The following is a 22,315-nucleotide window of genomic DNA, read 5'->3' as shown; positions in this document are numbered from 1 at the left end:
TTAATCAACTCTTGCAATTGAGTCTTCAACTCAGCTAATTCCTTGGGAGGCATCCTATAAGGTCTTCTAGAGATCAGAGCTATTCTAGGCTTAAGATCTATTCCAAACTGAACATCTCTATCAGGTGGTAGACCGGGTAAATCTTTAGGAAAAACATCTGGAAATTCACGGACTACAGGGATATCTCTAATCTCTTGATCGGAAGTTGCACAAACTTTTTCCACTGATCTCTTTAAGATTGGAAGTTGAATAAGAAGCTGAGAATTACTGTCTAGCAAACTCAACCTTATTATCCTATTCAAAGTATCTACAACAGCCTTATGCTGATACATCCAGTTCATACCCAGGATCACATCTATATCCTGATCTTTTAAAGTAATCATGGTAGTGGGAAAAATGTGCCCACCTAGGTTTATGGGTACCTGGTACACCATTTCCTTAGTACATAGAGATCCCCCGGGCGACTGTATATAAAAATTCTCCTTTGTTTCCCCAATTGTAATTTCATGCTTTATGACAAAGGTTCTATTGATGAATGTATGAGATGCACCAAAATCAAAAAGCATAACTGTAGGATGATCGGCGATAGGAAACATACCCAGCATCACGGGTTCCCCTTCTAGAATCTCCCCAGCTTGAGTATAGAAAACCTGCCCTGTCTTCTTTTCATTTTTCCCTTCTAAGCATTTTGGTTGTTGTTCTTGTCCTAAGCTTGACCCTATTGTTGATTTCCAGGAGCTTTCTAAAAATTTGGATTGTACTGCTTAGGATACGGATATTCCCTAGAGAAATGACCTGACTTCCCACAATTAAAACATGGGTAATTGTGGCCTTGGGGTGTTGGAGCACGAACACCAGGAACATTTGTCTATTGTGAGTTCGGGTAAGTTATAGCAGGAAAGACATTTGGTCGCTGCCCAGCTTGGAACTACGGAGGACGATAAGGAGGACGGTTGTGATTCACCGAATGATAAATTATCTTCTGTCTCTTTTGATTGCCACCGTAAGACCTAGATGGCACACTCTTTTTCTTCTTAATTTCCTTATGCTGCCGATATTTCTCCTCTGAAGCAATAGTAATGTTAACTACCTCATGATACATGACATTTGTGCATGTAGTCATCATGGTATGAAGTTTGGTACTAAGACCATGCATGAACCACTTCTTCTTCTTGGAATCTGTGTTAACATGCTCCTGTGCATACTGTGAAAAGTGATTGAACTTGCCCACATACTGCATGACTGTTTGATCACCTTGCTTCAAAGCAAAAAACTCATCTAGCTTCATGGCCATAACTCCCTCTGGAATATAATGGGCATAGAAAGTAGTACGGAACTCGGCCCAAGTCAACCAAGTACCGGCTGGTTGCATGGCCACAAGGTTCACCCACCAAGCACCTGCTGCACCTCTAAGCTGTTGGGCAGCAAAAACAGGCTTCTAGAACTCAGTGCATGGAATGAGGTTGAACTTCTGCTCTATGGTACAAAGCCAATCATCAGCTTCAAGTGGTTTGTCAGCCTTGGTAAACACTGGTGGTCATGTATTCATGAAGTCAACATACGTAGCTTCCTGCCTTGAATGATTATGACCATGATTCCCTTGCATCATATTCTGATTGCTTTGAGCTAACTCCCGAAGCAAACAAGCATTATCTACGGTCACAAGGACCAGTGCTGCGATAGCATCAGCCAAAGTTGGCAGAACTTGTGGTGGATCAGGAATGCCACCCTCATCTTGCAAAGAACCAGGAACATCCGAGGCATGAGTACGAGGCATCTATTCATGACAAGCCAAACTTTACTCATAAGCATTTATTGAAATATTAAAAGAGCTTACTACAAACACATTACATTGGGTTTACTTATTTATACATAAGTCTGCACTTAAGCAAGACTACCCAACTAGACTAGAACTCACTATATTACAACTCTACTCTTCTCCTCGATCACATTAAACCTCATGATCGGTATCCATTCCAGAAACATTTCCGCCTTCATTATCACTTTCATTGACCATCACTACTTCTTCTAGATCTTCTTCTTCTTCCTCTTTAGGCTCATCATCATCTGCTATGATGACACCTGGGTCCATTGCATCAGCTTGAGGCTCATGATTTGGATTCAGAAGGTTGTTCGGCCTATGGACTTCTTCATGCAGATTGGTATAATATTCTTCTAAGTCTTCTACATAAAACTCTAACTCATGAACTCGGGCTCTAGCTACATCTTCTCTATGCCAAGCTTCATTTCCTCCTTCCACCATATGAACTAACATACGCTCATAGTTCTTATGAGCAGTGGTGCAACGCCTCAATTGATCCTGTAACTTGCCCACCTGGATGGCATCCAAGGCCCTATCTGTAGTAGCCTATGCTAACTCTACTAAAAGCCTCTGTACCTCAGCCTAGGGATCAGGCCTAAAGCTGCTACTGCTAGCACCATCACTTCTAGGGGCAAGCTAGTGACGAGAAACTCCTTTGGGGCCAATGGACTTATGGGACGTTACCTTGGTATGAGCCATACTATAAAAAGCAAGATTTAATAACAGTAAGACAATCTGAGAATAGTCTAAAGAGTAGTAAGAATGAGACTTATACTACTCAACCCATACTAAGAGGGAAAGTAAGTAACAAGTGGATTAATCATGATGCATGAATCGTCCTTACGAAACTTAAACATCAAAGCTCCTAAAGTACATAAACAATAGTTCATATTATATAGGGCATAATAAGATTACTACTCCACCATATAAAACATTTTTAATCAAATAAGGAATGGTGAGAATGAATTAAGATAAGTCAGAAGCAATTTGGACCAAATTAATAGATTAAATTTATTTGCCCCAAATCATTTTGAAGTTTTTGTAAAACAATACTACAAAAACTTTGTAATGGTGCTCTGATACTACTCTGTGGTAGAACCTCCTAAATTATAGGGCCCACATGCACCTGTCAATGTCCAATGACCTCTGACGACTATGCATATGTTCTCGGTAACTTAAGAAGACTGTCGGGTGTCCTCAGGGAACACCAAATCATTTATGATTTTTCGAGTAGGATCCCCTTATAGAGTCATTGCGGAAGTCTTACAATAACTTAATTTACAAAACAGTTGTTTTACAAACTAAGTATGATTATTATTACAAACCATAGTAGTGGAGTGGCATTAGTATCATAAACATAACAAACAAAGAAAGTGCCCTGCCCAAGGGCCACACATTTACTTATCATCTTTGATCTAAACAACAGTCATGCAACACGGTCCAAAGCAGACCTGAACATAAGACTCACCTGCAACAAGGTTTAATGAACCTTGAGTACAAAAGTACTCAACAAGACTTAACCAGAATAAAGGCTCTTTAAAAAGATTCTTTCTTTCAACATTTAATCCTTATCAAAATCAGATATGAATCTGCCATGATCCGTATTGAGATCATGACCTTCATATCAAACCCTTTCTCGAAACTTCCTCAAGTTTCATTTATTAACTACGATGATGAACAGTGAGTTGAGTCTCCATAACCGAGGAGCAACGATGATTCGAATCGATTATAACCCAGCTGAGGATTCCCAACCACATGACATATCCAGGTCCCTGACCTACATATACCAACCTACCCTCAAATCCTCTAAAATAAGAACGGGTCTGTGCCACCCGAGAATACAATACTCCACCAATCCAGCCCATTACCACGTGGGTACACGCTACTCTTGCCATCTCTCCACTCCTAGTGCGCGAGTAGCCATTCTCATAATAGAATAGTTAAGTTAAGGCTTACCGGAGTATGTGGCTAGTACTACAAAGTCTCACCTCATGCAATTCAACAACGGACATGTCTTAATCGACACAGGCGGAAAGAACCTGCTCACAAGACCTCCATGTCTTGTGGCTCCCATACACCGAGTCCGCCCAGTCTAGATTTATTACTCCACATGCTCATATCTCATGATAACATAAATAACCAGTCATATCCAAGAAACCATTTATATCTCGCAGGTGACCGGTAATCACCTGACTTTTATCGTTCTAAGCATGGCTAAGCATAAATAGACATCCTCGGATTGAAACGGGTAACAAGGTTGATATGGAAAAACAAGGTTGGTAATGCACCAATTAGGTTTTCACTCAACTCCTAATCACTTAATGTAGTAAAGAAAAGCAAAAGCGATATAAATTTGTAAAACACAAGGTAGGTTTAAATGCATCCGAGGCTTGCCTTGGTTGTCGGAATAATCAGGTTCCGTAGATGTTCCATAGGTATCAAATCTGACCTCAACAGACGAATTAACTTCCTCAACCACTTGATTGACTACCACGTTCTCACTTTCGTTCACTACACGTAGTAATAATGCCATGTTTAATATGATGCGAGATATAAAACCTGATGCTTGACGATGGATGCAAAAATTAATAACTTGAATACAACTTTCCTTCGCGGTACAGTTGCAAACCAACAACTAACTAAACCTTTTCATAAACTCAAACACTTACTTTAAGTATCATGAATTATTTTATACAAATGACTCAAGGTCATTACTCAATCCAAAAATCAAACAAAACCTAAGTCATTAAGGTTCACTATTTGCTTTTATGAGTTAAATATTTAATTCAAAATTATGAAATAAATCAACTTCTTCCAATTGAGCTCAAAATTTTTCTAAAGACTTATAATATGATAACTAAGTGGCAAATAATTTTCATAATTTTTGGATAATTATATAAGCCTAGAAAAATCATGGAAACCCATTTATTAATTAATTTGAGCAATTTTTATCACATTCAAAATGTACTGAAAAATAATATTTAATATTTTTCCTAAATAGTTTACATCTCAAAGAGGTCACACAAAAATTTTGATAATTTTTGGAACTCTAATTAATTCTATAAAAAAATAACAAATCATGACACTATTCATTTAATTCTGCAAAATAGAAAAATTCATTTTTCAAATACAGAGTCACTGACAGGGTGACCGCACCCGTCAGTCTTCGCTGACCACGGTGGTGAGCCCTCTGACCAGTGACTTCTCACCGACGGTGAGGTCTCCGACCACGGCGAAGGTACTACCATTATCCCCTACTCATGGCGGTTCGATTTGAGGTACAAGCTACACCAATTACGGCCTGGATCGAGCTCGACGACGGCCATGGCAGCCACGCCGGCGCGGCTGTGGCACGCCAGCGAAAGGAGGCTAGTAGCGGTTAAACAAAATGCTTGGAAAGTCTCAGGAGCTCACCCCGAACACGCTCGAGCTGAAAGATGGACCGGAGGAGCAACGGAGAAGCGGGTCGACGATCATAGCAGACACGGCGGTGAAGCTGACGTCGACGGCGGTGCTCCGGTGGTTGTAGTGGACGAACGGATTAATCAAAGGGCCACATAGCACCAAAGCAACATGGTGAAGCTATAGGTATGCTTAGCAAGGGCAGGGATAGACCGTAGAGTGCTGGCCACGGTGAATCGAGGTCGACGGCGATGCTGCCGGCCGCGAGGAAGAACGACGGCACGTAGGGTGTCCTAGCGAAATCAGGCAACTAGGATGGGTCAGCTAGGTGCGCAAGAATTAGGTGAATCTATGACTAGCTTTGATGCGACTGGTATGTGCTACGGCGATGGCACAAGCTTGACGGAGTTCGGCGGTGGCGATGGGAAAAGCAGAGGAAGAAGAAAGGACGACAGCGGCACTCCAGACTTAACCAATGGGCGAAGAGTGGTGGTGAATGGTGTGCTTGACATGCCATGGTAGCGCAGACACATCAAGGCCTGATGTGGTGCCTGTGGGCGCGCATAGAAGCCGGTGGAAGCTCACCGACAGTGAGAGTCTGCCTGCTTCCACTGTTCCAACTAATTATTGAATTGCCACTCGCTTTAATTCCCAAATTACTCCCAAATTTGTATGGTAACTCAAAAATCTCCAAGAATAAAAGTTGTTCCAAATTCAAAGTTCTACAACTTTGCTTTAATAACCATACCCAAATTCTATTTAGATTTGAAAATGCAAATTTGAAATCAAAAGGTGACACTTTAAGAACTTATCGCCTTTTCAAATTACTTCAAATTTTATATAACAACTTTAAAAACTCCAAAAACCAACTTTGTACACCTTGACAAACTCTACACTTTTCCTTTTAGGCTCAACCCCAAAATGTGCTTAGATTTTGAATTAGGTTTTCCAGGGTAATATTAAATGCTGGAAATTAGGATTTTTGGAAATTCCAATTCAATGCCAAAGTTTAGAAATTGATTCAATCCATACAAGTCAACACATATAACATAAAAGTGAACTTGTTTTAGTGGATGCATATCAAAGTTTTCGCTAATAAATGAATAATATGCAATGCATATGATGACATGGCAAGTTTTAGGGTTTAAGACACCAAAGGTGTTACAACCAAGGAACAGGTGGTGCAATCGGTTGGTGACTGTGATACCATTGTAGCTTGAGTATAACAATTACAAGGTGAACCTGTACTTGGTTAGAAGAAAGTAGAGTTTGGATAGGCAAAATAAAGTAGCAAGAAATAGCAATATTCATAACTGAATAACAAAGCTGAATAAGTATCCTGAGTGCTTGTCTTAGTTGCTAGCCTATTCACGTTCCAAGTACCAGATGTATCAAGTGATGTGAACAGCAGGAATATGATTTGGAACAAGGCGGAAATCAGCACACGCAAACACAGCTCAAATGGCGCTCTATATGTGCTCCTCTAGATATTGTTCCACTTTTATCCCTCTCTTTTTTCTCTATTTTTAGGCTATCATTGTTTTTTTGAGATTCTTTGACTTGTTTTTGATATTTTTTCTTCATTTAGGAGCACAAAAGAAGTAAGCACATAAAATATGAGCTTAAACAAGTGAAAGGCGTGGCCTGTGGAACATTCAGAAGACGTGCTCAAAATTGACAAAAAGCTTGTGACCACAAAAAGAGGATCTTGTGACCAGTTTTTGGCTAAAATGAAATTTTCCAAACTCGGTGTTGCAGGGGACAAATGGATCCAAAAAAATTTTTTGATCAATTTTGATATATGGAACGTCGAAATCCGAGTTCATATGCAAAAACTAGACTAGTTTTGAGAACTGACTCCGAATTAGAGGATAAAACAGGAACAATGCGCACAAAAGTTATTGCGGTGGCTATGAATAGATGCAAATAGTGAAGATAAGTGTAACAAATTAGATGGCATGGACTAGGGTTTGATGGATATAAATAAAACATAGCAAGACTTGAAGGTGTTCATGGATTATGATGAAAAACAAAGGGAAAGACACAAACTGAACTAAAAATGATCTAAAACCAGCAACCAGAACTTGCCCTAAGACACAAACTCAACAACACGAAACAGAGATGAAATTGCACGACACAATAAGACTATTGGACAAGGAATCTGAGGCAGCATATTTTTTGGCTTTTTGTGGACTATAGGTAAAACAAAAACAGTAACAATCTAAAAGGGAAAAATAAAAGTATAACTAACGGGCAACAAGGGCTCTAATACCACTTAATGTAGACAAGGCCCGATCTTCTGAAAGGTATAATAGCATCAATTGATGGAGACTCGATGTTCATGATCTAGGCTTCGAACCAAGACTGATTTGGACCCTCGCAACCGTTACACCACTGCTCCGTTGGTAATCAACCACACGTACGCGATTGACCTCGCCGAGAAGGCTTTCCTGCAAGCGAATCGAGAACACAAGCAAGAATGAGATGAACACAATCTAAAATTGTAAATATGAGGCTTATGATGACAAGAAGGAGTTGAAGTATTTATTCAAAAGGACTAATTGCCATAGGCGAACAAGATAAAGAACTGGGGCCCTGGCTCACAGCAAGCGGCCTTGGTGGCACAGTTGTAGCAAAATGACGTCTGTTTCACAAGGAAATCAAGAACTAAACAAAACCCCAAACCCTAAGGAGAGCGCCGGCTGCTAATTATAGAGCCCCGAACATCACCCCCTAGACGCGCCCCCTAATAGGCCCAAACACGATACACGGTCCAATGAACCAAAAGATGGTGTCGTAGCACCCTGACAGATTCTGGACGCTGACTTGTTTTGATGATTCCCATTGATTTCGAAGGGCGTTTGGTGTGAGACCACTTACATTCGCTTCCTTATCTAATTATCTTTCCATCCATATGTGGATCGTCAAAAATGTAGCCTAGACATGCTTGTGTAACCAGTTTTATGACATACTAGTCCTAGAACCCGAGATGGGCTCGAACTTGATTTGGGCCTCCACCTTTGTGACTCGAACCGGATGAGCTTTGGGCCTCCTTCTCGGTTAGGACACCCTTACTGATCTCCTCATCCTCTATTTCCAAGCATGGTCATATGCATGGAGATCATGTCCTTATTAGGCTTGACCAGTGAAAAGCTCCCCGACGGCGAGGTCACCAGCGATGATGTTGGCACTAATGTGTTCCCCATACTATTCCACACCTACAGGTACCCTCGATTTGCTTGGAGGATTACTGGAGCGACCTCGCCAGCGAGCATAGTGGCTCGATGGTGGCGCATAGTGGTGGACTCATCGTCTCCATCGACGACATGTCCAGGCGAGTGTGGCTACAACATCAGCAGGTTCTAGCAGAGCTCTAGGGTTAGGTTAGGGTGATGGTGGAGCGGCGGTGAAGCTTGGCCACATGCATGGTGGCATGGCGGCGCAAGCACACCGGTGGCATGGTGATGTTCTGGCGGGAAAGGTGACACAAGCGTGCATCTATATTCCCCATGAGCTTCGCCAACCTAAGGCTAAATCCTAACACCTAACTATGAGAGAGAATAGCGATCGGACATGCGCGGCCACTGGTGATGTGCATTGCGGCAGCACTCTCGGCTCACGGTGGTGCGACTTGCATTCTAGCACCGGCGATATGGTAGCGGCTCAATGAGCTATGGCTATAGCTTCTAGGACCTACGACGAAGATGAATCAAGAGAGAGAGGGAGATTGGAGATGTGGTGGATATGGATGGCCACGGCGAGCTCGAAGCTCCACGGCGCTCCGTGACCATGGCAGCGACGGTGACGTAAAATGTTGCATTACCTGGGCTCTAACGGTGGCAATGGTGGCTCGGGGAGGTAGAGGAGATGATGGTGGAGCTGTGAGTGAGATGGATTGGATGGTGGTGCACTACGGTTGGAGTGCGAGCATGGTGGAGCTCGGCAATGGCGACGGCGGCGCTTGGCTTTGCTCTTGCGGGCGTGAGAGCGAGAGAGACGGAGCAAGAGCGAGTGAGGGCAGGGACGCCTGATGGCTTCTTCAACGCATCCCCAGCTGCAATGCGGCCTAGCACTAGCATGTGCATGCCACACGGCGGCCATGGCCTATAGTCGGTCGGCCACGACACTGGCCCATTCAGTCCACCTAACAGCGCTACTTTGAGCTTCTAAATCTCCTAATCCGTGATGATTTAGGAAAAACTTCATTAATAGAAATTGTAGAGCTATGTGAGTACTACAAAAATGCATAAAGGAGTTTAGCCAAATTCCCAACAGTTTTCAAACTACAAGGCTCCAAAGTGAGGTACTTTGAAACTGAAAACTGCTTCAACACTTAAAAAAATTCAAGTTTTGAAAACAACATTTTGTTGATAATTATGAGCTCTATTTGACCATGTTAGACACTGAATTAGCTCATGACCCCTAAATAAAGTTTGTTACCCATGATGTGAACTACAACTTTTATTTGGGTCACACAGCCATGCAAAGAATCTAAGCTACTATTCAACTTTAGTCAAACTAGCATCATGAAAATGGCATTTCAAAGTAAACCAATACTTAGAAGAAAAATTGGCTTAAGTCATGAATATAAACATTGTTCCAATTATCATTCTAGATGTGTCTAAGGTGTTTTCATGACCTTACAACCATCTCATACATTGGTGATGCATGATTGCAAGCATAAGCATATATATAAAATCAATAATTCATGTGATAAGGTATAAGAATGAGATGAAATTTCATATGCTTATGTTCATGAATGCTTGGATGATGCTTGTGCTCATGAAATGCAAGTGCCAAATGCAAACCTTAACACTAGGGTGTTACACCGGACAATATCTATTACTCTTTTTTCTGAATGCACATGCTGCAACCTATTGCTTGGAAATCCACAACAATTAAATCTGTATTAAATTTGCACGAAACCCGCACAGCCTAGTGTGCCTGGTTTAGCCATAAATCTATAAGAGAGGTAAGAGCAAGGCAACTACTCTTCTTTAACTTCCTGTGGTACTCCTTCGCCTTCTCTCTAGCCTCGAGCGAGTCATGTCTTTGGCCAGAGTGGACCATGGGAAGCGCCCGACGGAGAACCATCCAGAGGGGAGCGGGTCTCTGTCGTGTCTCCACTCCCATTTGTGGTGCCTTGGGTAAGGCATCCTTGTTCTTAGTTGCTAGAGTCCTTCTGTTTTGATATCCTTAATCTTTTCAAGGTCATTTCTCACACCACAATGCTAGAGGTTAGGCGGTTCTCTGGTGCCGCCCGCTCTTCGAACATGCGCCCTACAGTACTAGAGGGGTCTTCTTCCCTCGTCCGTCGGGAAGTCCACGAGCCCCTCCATGATTGGGATGCGGCTCGTAACCCACGCTCCAACCCGAGGCACAAGGTTAGTCGGCTCACGCTCTGCCTCGATGCTGTCTAGACTTTCCTTGCCGCCTTAGAGTAGGAGACTGCTATTGCCTGGGCGGTAGCTGCTGATGCTCAAGCCAGGATGATCAGTAAGGTTTCCTTCATTGAGAAGCTCTATCCGAATGTACAGGGCCTTGTATTGATTGTTTTTCGTGTTGTCAGCCCTGGAGGAGGAGTTGGCCGCTCTTCGAGAGGCGGCCCTCACCACCATCAACAACGTGAACACAGGGGGTCTCCTAGTTGAGGACCATCTATAGGCCATGCCAGCTTGTGTTAGGATGGTGGCCCTTCATGGGGTGCACCATGGGGCTGCCTTAGCCTAGGCCGTGGCGCAGCTTCGTTCCGGCCACGATCTCCGCTTGCTTGAACCTAGCTTCCTAGTTGGCGCCAATGATGAGAAGGAGGATCTCATTGGTGACTTTACCACCGCTGTGGAGGCCATCATGGCGGCCACGCATGCAGGAGACATCATCCTCGTTGCCTTCTTTGACCCTTAGATTGTATCTAGGGTCATTCCAATCTTAATGAAAGGCTAGTTATACTTTAATTCAAAGAGCAACTTATGCGCGTCACTTTGTCTTTCACAGTGTTTGCTTCTTGTGCTTAGATGCGATCAGCTTGTGCGGGCAACATGCTAGGATGAGGTGATTAGGATGTCATGGGCTAGATCCTACCTCCCCTCTCAAAAAAGAGTTAGATTTTATAGAAGCTTCCTTCCCTCTTATGAAAGACCATAGGTAACTTAGTAACTTTACATATTTTTGTTCTGAATGCTTCCACCTGCGTCAGGCATTGTAAATGTTAATCATTGACACAAAGTGTATAATGTGTATTACTCTTTTCTGAATGCACACACAAGAAAGTCCAAAGCTATGTGATTATAACACGCTGGACAATATCTATTACTCTTTTCTAAATGCACGCGCAAGATTTGATTGTGCATGAAAAAAAGTCCACTACTCTATGATTGTAATGCGCTGGACAATAGATTTCATGTTTGGGCGACTCCTTAACTTGTAATGGGGTTGTTCGACCCTATGGTTCTCTCTTAAGACGAATGGCTCGAGTTGCAATGAGGTAGTTAGACTAGATAGATGTTGCTCATATCACACTTAGATGTTAGGTTTAATTTACAGTGGCAACATAGTGATAAAAATGGTTCAACATGTATAACTTATTACAGAACCATAAAATAGACATTGTGTCATAAGCAAGACTTCAATTATTACATCAAGAATCGTTTTAAATCCAAATTTTGATGCCTACATGGCAACATAGTGATAAAAAGAGTTCAACATGTACAACTTATTATGGAACCATAAAATAGACATTGTGTCGTAAGAAAGACTTCAATTATTACATCAAGAATCGTTTTAAATCCAAATTTTGATGCCTCCATTCCCTCACCTTCTACCATATCCCTCCCTTCGATTGTTGAACTATCACCAATCTCTTGCACGTCCCTTGGTAGGGAATCAAGGTGACTACTCATCCGAAGGATGTGGTGATGACGATGAAGCAGGCATCGAAGTCATGACGGTGTTGTTTAGGTTGAACTCGCCTGGTGAGTGCATCTTGCCTGGTGAGTACGCTAAAATCTCATTGTCCGAATCTGATGTCTCATCATGCTTAGTGATGTGGTTACCTGGATGAATGGTGGACTCTCTAGTCTGCTCAATTGAAGTAGTAGTATCAGACCCTAGGGTCGACTCGGCTCTATTAATGGTAGGATTAGTAGGCTTAGTGGTCGCATCAGGCTCCACGATTGTTGGGGAATCCCTAGAAGGCTCTGTATGTGCCCCTATGATGTCACACGCAATATCTGGCCCCTTGACCTGATTGGGTGGAGAAGGTCGATCAGCTGCCTCATGAGCTAAAGCTAAACTCTGCTTATGTTTGACTGTAGTAATACTAGCATTAGCGGGTTCATGCATCTCAATTGTTGGAGAAGCCCCGAGAGGCTTTGTATGTGTCCCTGTGGTGGCTTGCACCTTGACCTAAGCGGGCTAGGAAGGTGGATCACCTGCCCCATCAGGACCTAAAGCTAGCTTAGGTATCTAGGGTGTTGGAGAAGCCCCAAGAGGCTTTGTATGTGCATCCATGGTGGCTTGCACCTCAACTTGAGGGGGTGAAAAAGGTGGATCACCATCCTAATTAGGACATGAAGCTGAACTCTGCTTATGTAGCATCACAATGGGTAACTCTATGTGGACAGTTGTATTATCTAGACCAGTCAGATAACTAGCAATGGGGTTGACCTGACTACCACATTGCAACTAAAGTGTCTGAAAGTCAGGGGCCTTCACCCTTGTGGCACTGTATAGTTGATTAAAGTAACTAGTGAACACATTGCACATCATGTTGATTGTTTGGCCTTGTTGGTTGATGGCCTCACAGAAAACAGATGATTCCTAGCTCATCTTCTCTTTGACAAGGACCACACTCTCTGCTTGCTTATCAGTACTTGGTTTCAAACACCTCCCTTGTCATTCCATAAACTTCTGGTTTTCTTCTTGGTCGACAACTAGCCTAGCAAGTATCTGTCCAAGCTTCGACGGTTGCTGAATGGACATTGGAGGCGGTGCTCGCTTAGCTAATGTCTCCATAGTATGTGGAACATCATCCATCTCTTTGTCGGCAACACCACCAGAGGACGACCCTCCCTCATCATGGTCGTCTAACATAGGGTCACGGTAGTCGCTGTCATCAAAGTCTGAATCTTGCATTCATACATTCAAGATTCCTCCAATCCTAGACTGGTGCTCTACCTGCTCTAGGGCTACATCCACCATTTTGTGTCTTTCTTTGTCCTGTATGGGTAACAGCTCTTGAACAGACCTAAGGGCACGCTGTCCATGACGACGATCATCTAGACTTGCTGGCATGTAGTTCATAACGTCGTAGGTTGACTTGTTGTACAGTGGCCCATTCTTTTAAGAGCCAATTGTGCGTAGCAAATAGCTGATGATGTGAGGGTACATGTGTTGTCATCTGGTACTGATAGCATCAGCTATCACATCCTCGATCCTAGTTAGGAAAAAGTGTAAGAAGTCAAAATGCTCACCTCACCATATTGATAGTAGTAGCCACTGCTGCAAGCTGGTCAATGACTCCTTGTTGCCACCACGAGGAAGGACTATCTTCCTTAGAGCCATGTGTAGAACATAAGCCTCTGGACATAGTCTATCCGGTGTATGCAAGGAGCCATCGATGAAGGGCTCCATGAAGAGCGGTCGAATCTCCTAGTCTATAGGAACAATACCTCTAGCCCTACTATGACACGGAGGAAGAGCATCTCTATAGACTATCTGGTGGAGCTTCCTATCTGAAGTGTCAACCCCAAGGAGTTCTTGCACGCGGTCATAGTACAATCGCTCTGGCCAACCATGGAGTATAAAACCAATGAAGTCATGCTCTAGATGAATCCACACTATTGCATAGAACTGACGCACCCAGCTTATCACAATTCGACCAACCTCATTGAAAAGGTGAACTAAGCCCAAGAACTGCTCAAAGAGGGACTAGATGGGTATACCAACTACTCTCTCAAGCTCATCCCAACCAAGTATCCTTTGGTCTGCTAGTGTCGTCCCTCTAGCATGGTAGCTCCTGAAGAAACTCTCCTAAGTCACAGTCCAGAACTATGATTTTGTGCTAGGCCCTTTGAGTAGTGGAAACCAGAACTCAATATCATAGAACTTGATGCTCTGTATCTTCTTTGAGCTATAATATCGAAAGTCATAGAACTAAACCACCTCTTTCTTTCTTTCAATATTACTACTCCTCATAGCACCATTGGTAGACATCAAACCTCCTTGACTGCTCCTCATACCACCATTGGCGGACATCAAATTACTTCCTCAACTGCTCCTCGTACAACCAATTGTGGCACACATCAAACCTCCATGAGTGTGAGCGCGCGCGCCCATGAGTAACTACAGATTGGATCCAGGAAGGTGCAAAGCCACTAGTCTCATTTTTGGAGTAGAACTCGGTCATCAATTGTAGTTGTTCCTCAGTGAGCTCCTCATCCCTGAGTTCCATTTTAGCATTCTTTTGACGCTGCTACTATCAGTGGGCCATTCGAGTCTGCCTATGAGAATTCCCGGACTCTAGGGCTAGCATAGCTTTGGTTGCTTCTTCCTCTGCTTCTTGGATACTATCAGCCTTCCTCTGCCTCTTCCTGGGTTGTGGTGGTGCTTGTTCCTCTGCTTCTAGGAGACTGTGAGCCTTCCTCTGGCTCTTTCTGGGCTATGGTGGTGCCTGTTCCTCTACTTCTCAAAGAATGTTTGCCTGCCTCTGGCTCTTTCTTCGATGTGGTAGTTCTGACCGCTTTACTTTAATTCGCGCCATCTGCAACAATCAGAAAAAAATACACATGCATTTCATTAAACACCACACAATCATGAAGAAAAAAGGAGATCACAGATGGCCTCACCGTGCTAAGGCAAGAAGGCGATCTCAATTGGCTTGCTCACTAGAGGAGTGGCACACTAACAAATGGCGGTGTGGTAGATCACCGCGGTGCAGTAGATCCCCATGGCGTGGAAGGATCTGGTCAAGAGGTTTCAGTGTGCGGGGGAGGTGGGAGGTGGGAGGTGGTGTAGCGTGGGTAGCACTAGAGGGAGCGAACGGCGACGAAAACTATCCCACATGCCACATAATTGCATCACCGACACATAAACGCTGTCAAGAGTCATCATCCTTCGAAACTTGGGGGTCCACCGGAACTTGGGGGATTAATATTGGTGATCCGATGGTTAATACACATTAGTGTATTACTCTGTATATATCATCATCATTCATCATAAAAAATTATGTCTCTAGCTCTCTCCTCACCAGACGCTAGACAAGGCGGCGATCTACCCACGCGAAAAATTGATTTTGAGCGAAAATGAAATCCCCACGCCCAGCAATGCCGCCAACACGAACCAAAAATTATATCTCTCTCTCTTTTACCTTCCTCGTGGAAAATGGGTTTACCATGCCATCGATTTCAGACAATGGTATTTGTGGTATTATGATGGCCACATAAAAGCGCAAGGAGTCATCGTCTCCACCTCCATCTCCATTCTCCAGCCGGACCAGCCGCACCGTCTCTCCTCCCACTCCAAAGCCTAGACCCCTCTGCCACCCCTGTCTGAACCCTAGCTAGGCACATCAACACAACAGCTTGATTCCCTCTCCACTCTCCAGCCGCACCCTCTCTCATACCTTTCCATATAAGCTATAGTTCACATGTGCTTTATTCAAGTAATGGTTTTCGTATAAGTTGTAGTTTAGGCGTCTAATTTGCACGCTCCTGCTCTGTTTTGTGGACATTTGGTACAAGGTTAACTCAATAAATGCCTTTGTAATCTACATGTTGACATCCAAAATATCTCCCTAAAATAGGAGAGCGTGTTCAGGGATATGGTGATATAGATACAGATTTAGAAGAGCCAGTACCCCTTGCAATTGAGGTGCTTGTTCTATCTTGTCATGTTGGAATGGGAGGGGGTTGGTTTAGGTAGCAATGCAATTCAATTCTTTGCTATGTGGATAGCAATGCAATTTTTACATGCTTGCCACTTAAGTTTGTTTCTCCAATTTCAAGATATGGGTTGCACAAGCTATAGAGAAGTCCCTGCCAGTAGGGCAAAAAGGTAGCACCGATATGGGTCCTAAGGGATGGCAATCTAAGAGAGTGAAGCCAACTAGTCCAGCAGAGTTGCAGCATCTTATAGTTCCAACTAGGTCCAAAAGTTAGCACGCACAAGGCGAACAATGCCCTATGAGGGACTGATCATGTGAAGATGACCTTAGCCATGCTGAAGAGGATACTCAACCTCCCCTCTTGCAGAATGACCAAACTTGCGAAGGTTGGTACTGCCTTAGACATGTCTATAAATCAAGTCACACTATTTGATATCCATGTTACTTTTCTAACAATCTGAATGTATGAAAATTGTATAGTACCATTGCAGAGAAGAGCGAGAAAGCCGAGGCAAGCAACTAACGGGGTTGGGCATCACAAAACCACCCAATCAATGGAAACAAGGATGCCCATCTTGGTTGTCAAGGGGAACAGAAGGCCACATGATCCATTGCAAGCTGCCAAGTTTGCCTCAGAGGCAGGTGTAGTAGTCAAGTCTCAAGTACCAATTTTTCTACACTAGAAACATTATAAGTGATGGATCAAATATCTTAATGAATTTGTGACCAAGCTATCTGCTATTGACATTCAACTCTACCTTGAGAAACATAGTAATGGATTTAATTTGCATTCACACTTTTGCAGTTGAGGATGACCATTGATGAAAATGATGAAGCAACAAAAGAAGCATGCACGAGTGTATTCCAGTCTGTTATATGGCAAAAATGGTACAGGTTCAAGCGATCCTACTTCAACATCGTCCCCGTTGATCAAATCAGAAAGACCTCTCCAGTGTCTTGCCTGAATGACGCACGGTGGTGTGCACTTGTCCACAAGTGGTTAAGTTCCAAGAACAAGGGGTGTGTGTGTGTGAACTCATTTATTTCTTGTCTAGTCTTTATGTGGTCTACTTGTGATGCAGTCTAACATAATTGTGGTTATACGCAGTCTCAGAGCAGAACAAGTGAAATCGTGCAAAAGTCAAGTACCACTAGGTTATAGGATCTCGCTCCTATGTTGCCCACCTGTAAGCATATGTAAGTGATGGTTATGTTACTCTTTTTATATCAAATACGCAATGCCTTTTGTATCAACAGAAAGGCATGTGCAATTTTAATAGAAGGGCAAAAATAAGAAGGACACATGACACGATCAAGAAGTGCTTGTTGAAGAAGCAGTGGTAAGTACCTTCATTTGCTTTCCTTGAAATCTACTGAAGCCATTGGCATAAAAGAAGGAAAAGTAGGAGCCTAAACTGGCACCATCATTTTGAAGTTGTAATATTACAATAATTAATATGTTACCTATGCATTGTGCTTATAAATCTCTTTTGGCAGCAGGCTGAGAAAAACCTATGCATTACTTGTAATGAAATAATCTCTTGGTTCTGCAATTTAAGTTCTCTTCCTAATATTTACTCCTTGGTTTTCGTAGGAAGCTATGGAAAACTATACGGGCAGAACATCTTGCTGATGTTGTTTCCAAGGTTCTCTCCTAGGCTAGCTGTAATACCTTTTCTTTGAAGAATGCTGGTATCAGGACAAGCTGCTCCAGACTTCGAGAATGACTTGCTGCTCAATAGGAAAATTCAGCTACCTCGCTGAATAAGTGGATCAACTGAAGAGGAAGGCAAAACACATTGATAGGGAGTTTGAGGAGTTTAAGAAATAGTAACAGGTGTACAATAAGCTCTGTGAGCATATCATGCTCTTAAGCGCTGGTAACTCTCTGTCTTATTGATGCAGTGAACATGTAGTTTGTTTGTTGTTTTGATGAGAACTTTTGGCGGCTTGATATGTGAACTCTATTAGTGGTTTGCTGCTGAGCTGAACTGCTGTTATTTAATTCAGGTTCAATATAATTATGCATGTAGTCATTTTGTGCATCAATGTAGATTTAAAATTATTTTTTCTGATGTAATGATTGATGTGCACTTGGTAGATCCAACACAGGCACGTTGTTAAATAAGAATCTGACACGTGGATAAACCAGTGAATGACACATGTAAGAGCCAGGACAGCACATGTGGGCCAATAGAAACCAAATATGTGGTACAAATCCGTCCTAGCACGTGGTCGAATCAGAAAAAAAAAACATGTGGGTAGCTCAGGGCACGACATGTGGCCAAATAAAATACTAACACGTAGACGTACAACATCGAGACACGTGGTTGAGTAAAAGAAAGACACACGGGGTATTGTGGTCATGCCATGTGGACCAATAAAAATACGACACATAGTCCAATAAAGAAGTGACACGTGACCCAACCGCAACACGACACGTGTGCCAATGGAAAACTGACATGTGGAACAATAGGGGCCCGACATGTGGTCCAGTAAGAACCTGAAAGGTGCAAGAACCAGAGATGGTCATGTTGTGCAGTAAGGTGACACATACCCGAACCATCTCTAATGCCACCGGCTATAGCATGTGCACATGGAAAGCTTCTCCAACGGAAGCACCCGCCAACGTGGCTGTCACCTGCCACGCATGCCAAAACAGTTCTACAACAGTCAGTTTTTTGTCATAGATCTATCCACTTCTATGACTAATTTTTGTCATGGAAGTTCAAGTATGACACGACTTCTATGATAAACCGTTTTTCGTCATAAATTCGTCGTAAAACTAAAATTATGACGAATTTGGCTCCTTCAGTGATGAAAGTTGTTCGTCATAAAAGTGGATATTCCTAGTAGTGACACCTGCATAGGAATGTTAGATGGCGGGTTTCTTGCTGCCTCCTCTTTCGCTAGCATTTTATATGCACTTTTTGTTGAGCACATGCCACTAGAGACTGGCTTCCAACACAAAATATCAGGCCCATCTCCCACCACAATAGGATTCTGCAAAAGAACCTGCAAAGTATGTTGACTATAGAGAGCTATAATCTTACTTTCCTCCCACTTTTTACAGTTTGGGAGCCAAAGATTAGAGACCTTCTCTGGGATTTGGTAATCAGATTGTTCAAGGTTTAAACGATCATGCATCTCCTTCCATATGGGACACCATGGTTGAGACCAAATAGAGGTATTGACATTAACAAATTGGATTGTAACATTTTGCTCAAGGTGGTGTCTAATGCTTAAAATAGAAGACAAAAAGTAGATTTTGGATAATACGAAGGAGCGGTCCAAAGAGAGCCATAAGGGAAATATTTTGCTTTAATGATTTTGGCCACATTTGAATTAGAATCATGGACTAGCCTCCACGCCATATTGATAAGTTTGCCTTTGTTGACTAATTCCAATTTTCTAATTCTGAAACCCCCCTCATTTTTTGGCTTGCAAATTGTCTCCCATGACCTGTAATGCATAGGTTTCCTTTGTTGTTGTTTTTGTACCCCTTGCCACCAAAAGGTCCTGATAATTGCTGTGAGCTTGGCTAAAAAATCCTTAGAGAACAAGATATTAGCCATATAATAGATTGGAATAGAAGCAAAAACTGATTTTATCAAAGTTAAACGCCCAGCATGGCTCAAAGTGTTTGCCTTAGTGAGAGTGAGTCTAGATCTGAATTTTTGATAAATAAAATCATAGACTTTGTTTTTGTCTCTATGGCTAATAATCAAAGGATGTCCGAGGTGCATAGTATTGTGGTTGAAGCCAGCAACCGGAAAAATAGCCTTGATCTGAGTTTGAACAGTGTGACTCACCTTTTTGCTAGAAAGAATAGATGATTTGGACTAGTTCGGAGTTTGACCTGACATAGCACAAAAGTTCTCAAGGATATTATTTATTTCATGTATTTCCTACAAATCAGCCTTGCCACAAATGATGAGCAGCCTGTTCGGCTGGGGCTGAAACGATCATATACGATCGTGGATTATTACTGCTGGCTGGTTTGGTGTGAGAGAAAAATACTATTCTGGCTAGAAATTTACGATCGTTTACGACCAAGCGAACAGGCCGCTCGATCGTCAGTAAAGAGAATAGAGTGGATAGACCTATAAGATTTGCATTGTCCAATGCTTCCTGCAATCTCAAAGACAACTCATTTATAGCAATGACAAATAAGTATGGTGACAGTGGGCAACCCTGTCTTAGGAGGTGTTTGGATCCAGCTACTAAAATTTAGGAGGTGTGTCAGGAGGACGTTGCATGGGATGTTCGGATACTAATAAAAAAACAAATTACATAATCCATCAGTACTCCATGAGACGATTTTTTTAAGCCTAAGTAATCCATCATTAGCACATGTTTACTGTAGCAAAATATTATCAAATCATGGACTAATTAGGCTCAAAAGATGGGTCTGAAGTCAGTGACCAGGTTTGCATGGGTCTTCTTTGGAATAAGAACAATTTCAATAGCATTAAGCGAAGCATGTAAATCATCGTTAATCTAGAAGTCGGTGATCAATTTATGAACATCATGCTTGATCCAAGGCCAGGCAGCCCTATAGAAAGCAACATTGAACCCATCTGGGCCAGGAGAAGCATTTAGCCTCATGCTCTTTAAATCCTGCAAGCACTCATCAATACTTGGCATAGAGTTAATGAATTCATTAGTCATTGTGCCCTCGTAATTGAAATTAAATTCCAACCTTGGCATTGAAGAAGTAAAGAGATTAGTGAAATAAGATATGAATTCATTTGCAATATCCAAAGGGCTAGACACCATGTCATTTTCTCCTTTACTAATGAAAAGAATTCTATTTTTTTTGTCGTCTCCTGGTACAAGCTTGCTGGAAGAACCTGGTGTTTCTATCGCCCTCAGTAGTCCAGTGCTTCTTAGATAATTGCCTGTAATGCTCAGTGATTTTGTGAAGATCAAATTATGCTGTTGGATCAAAATTTCTTCTTTGGCACGATCTATAAGATGAGGAGGTCTTGCTGCAAGATAGAAAGGTCACTTTCAACATCAGAAAGTTGTTGGTTGAGAGGTTTTTTCTTTCTTACCCACTTCTTAATAGTGCAGGCCATCTCCTTGGTACGTACGTGAAAAGGCCGTCTCATGAAAATCATTTTCAGTCAACCACCAATTCTGAAATTTAAATCTCCTTTTTGGCTTGGCGCGGTTTGGGCTCATGATAGCTAGAATAAGAGTATGATCGCTGTATAACATAGGAAAGTGGTACACAACTGTAAAAGGAAACAGTCTACACCACCCGGCGTCACCAAGGCATCTATCTAAACGTTCAAAAGTTGGATTAGCTGTGAAACGTTTATTTGTCCAAGTATATGCAGGACCACTATAACCAAGATCCATTAAACCACACTGCTTAATAAGAGCACAAAAGTTTTCAATTCGAGTAAGAGAAGGTGGACCAGGTCCCCATTTTTCATTTGGATGCATTATATTATTGGGATCTCCCATGCATAAAGTTGGAGTTCCTTGATTTTGCATAATAAAAGAGAAGACATCATTCCATATGGAATTAGTATGTTGATTATGGGGATCGCCATAGATACAGACAAGATTAAAGCTACTAGATTTAGATTTGGGCGTAAAATAAGCTAAAACATAAAAGTGACAAGTAGAGACAATATGTACATCGACTTCATCATTCCACATAACCCAAAGACCACCTGAGAGGCCAAGTGCAGGAACTACAAAACTATTGCACATATGAAAGTGACTCGTTAAATCATCAGCACTAATACGTGAGTTTCTAGTCTCGGATATGAAAGTTACCTGGGCATGAGTTGATATGAGACAAACAAGATGCTGCATCTTAAGACTGCGGAGGCTCCGGTCCTGAGCCTCGGCAATTCCAGCTAAGTAAACTCATGATTTTATCACAGATGTGAGCGAAGAAGATCAAAGCACAAGCACAAAGCTGGGCCGGCGCTGAGAGATTGCTCCAACCGAAATCGAGTAGGCATGAGACATGGAGGACGCCGGGTGCCTGGCCACCTGCGAGGCTGCAACCGTGGCTGGGTAGCTGGTGGAGGGCCAGCAGCTTCATGACCGCGCGCGCGGGTGGGCAGCAAACAAGCAGCAGCCGACACCCTTCTGGGCAGCGACCGCGCACACGTTGGTTCCACCGTGCCGCGGGCAGACGGGAGCTGGACCTGGGCGCCCGTGCAAGCAGCAGGCACCAGGCAGCG

This window comes from Miscanthus floridulus, chromosome 11 (genome assembly GCF_019320115.1).
Source record: "Miscanthus floridulus cultivar M001 chromosome 11, ASM1932011v1, whole genome shotgun sequence".
NCBI lineage: Eukaryota > Viridiplantae > Streptophyta > Magnoliopsida > Poales > Poaceae > Miscanthus > Miscanthus floridulus.
The sequence above is the reverse complement of the archived record's forward strand: the minus strand, read 5'-3'. Positions refer to the sequence as shown.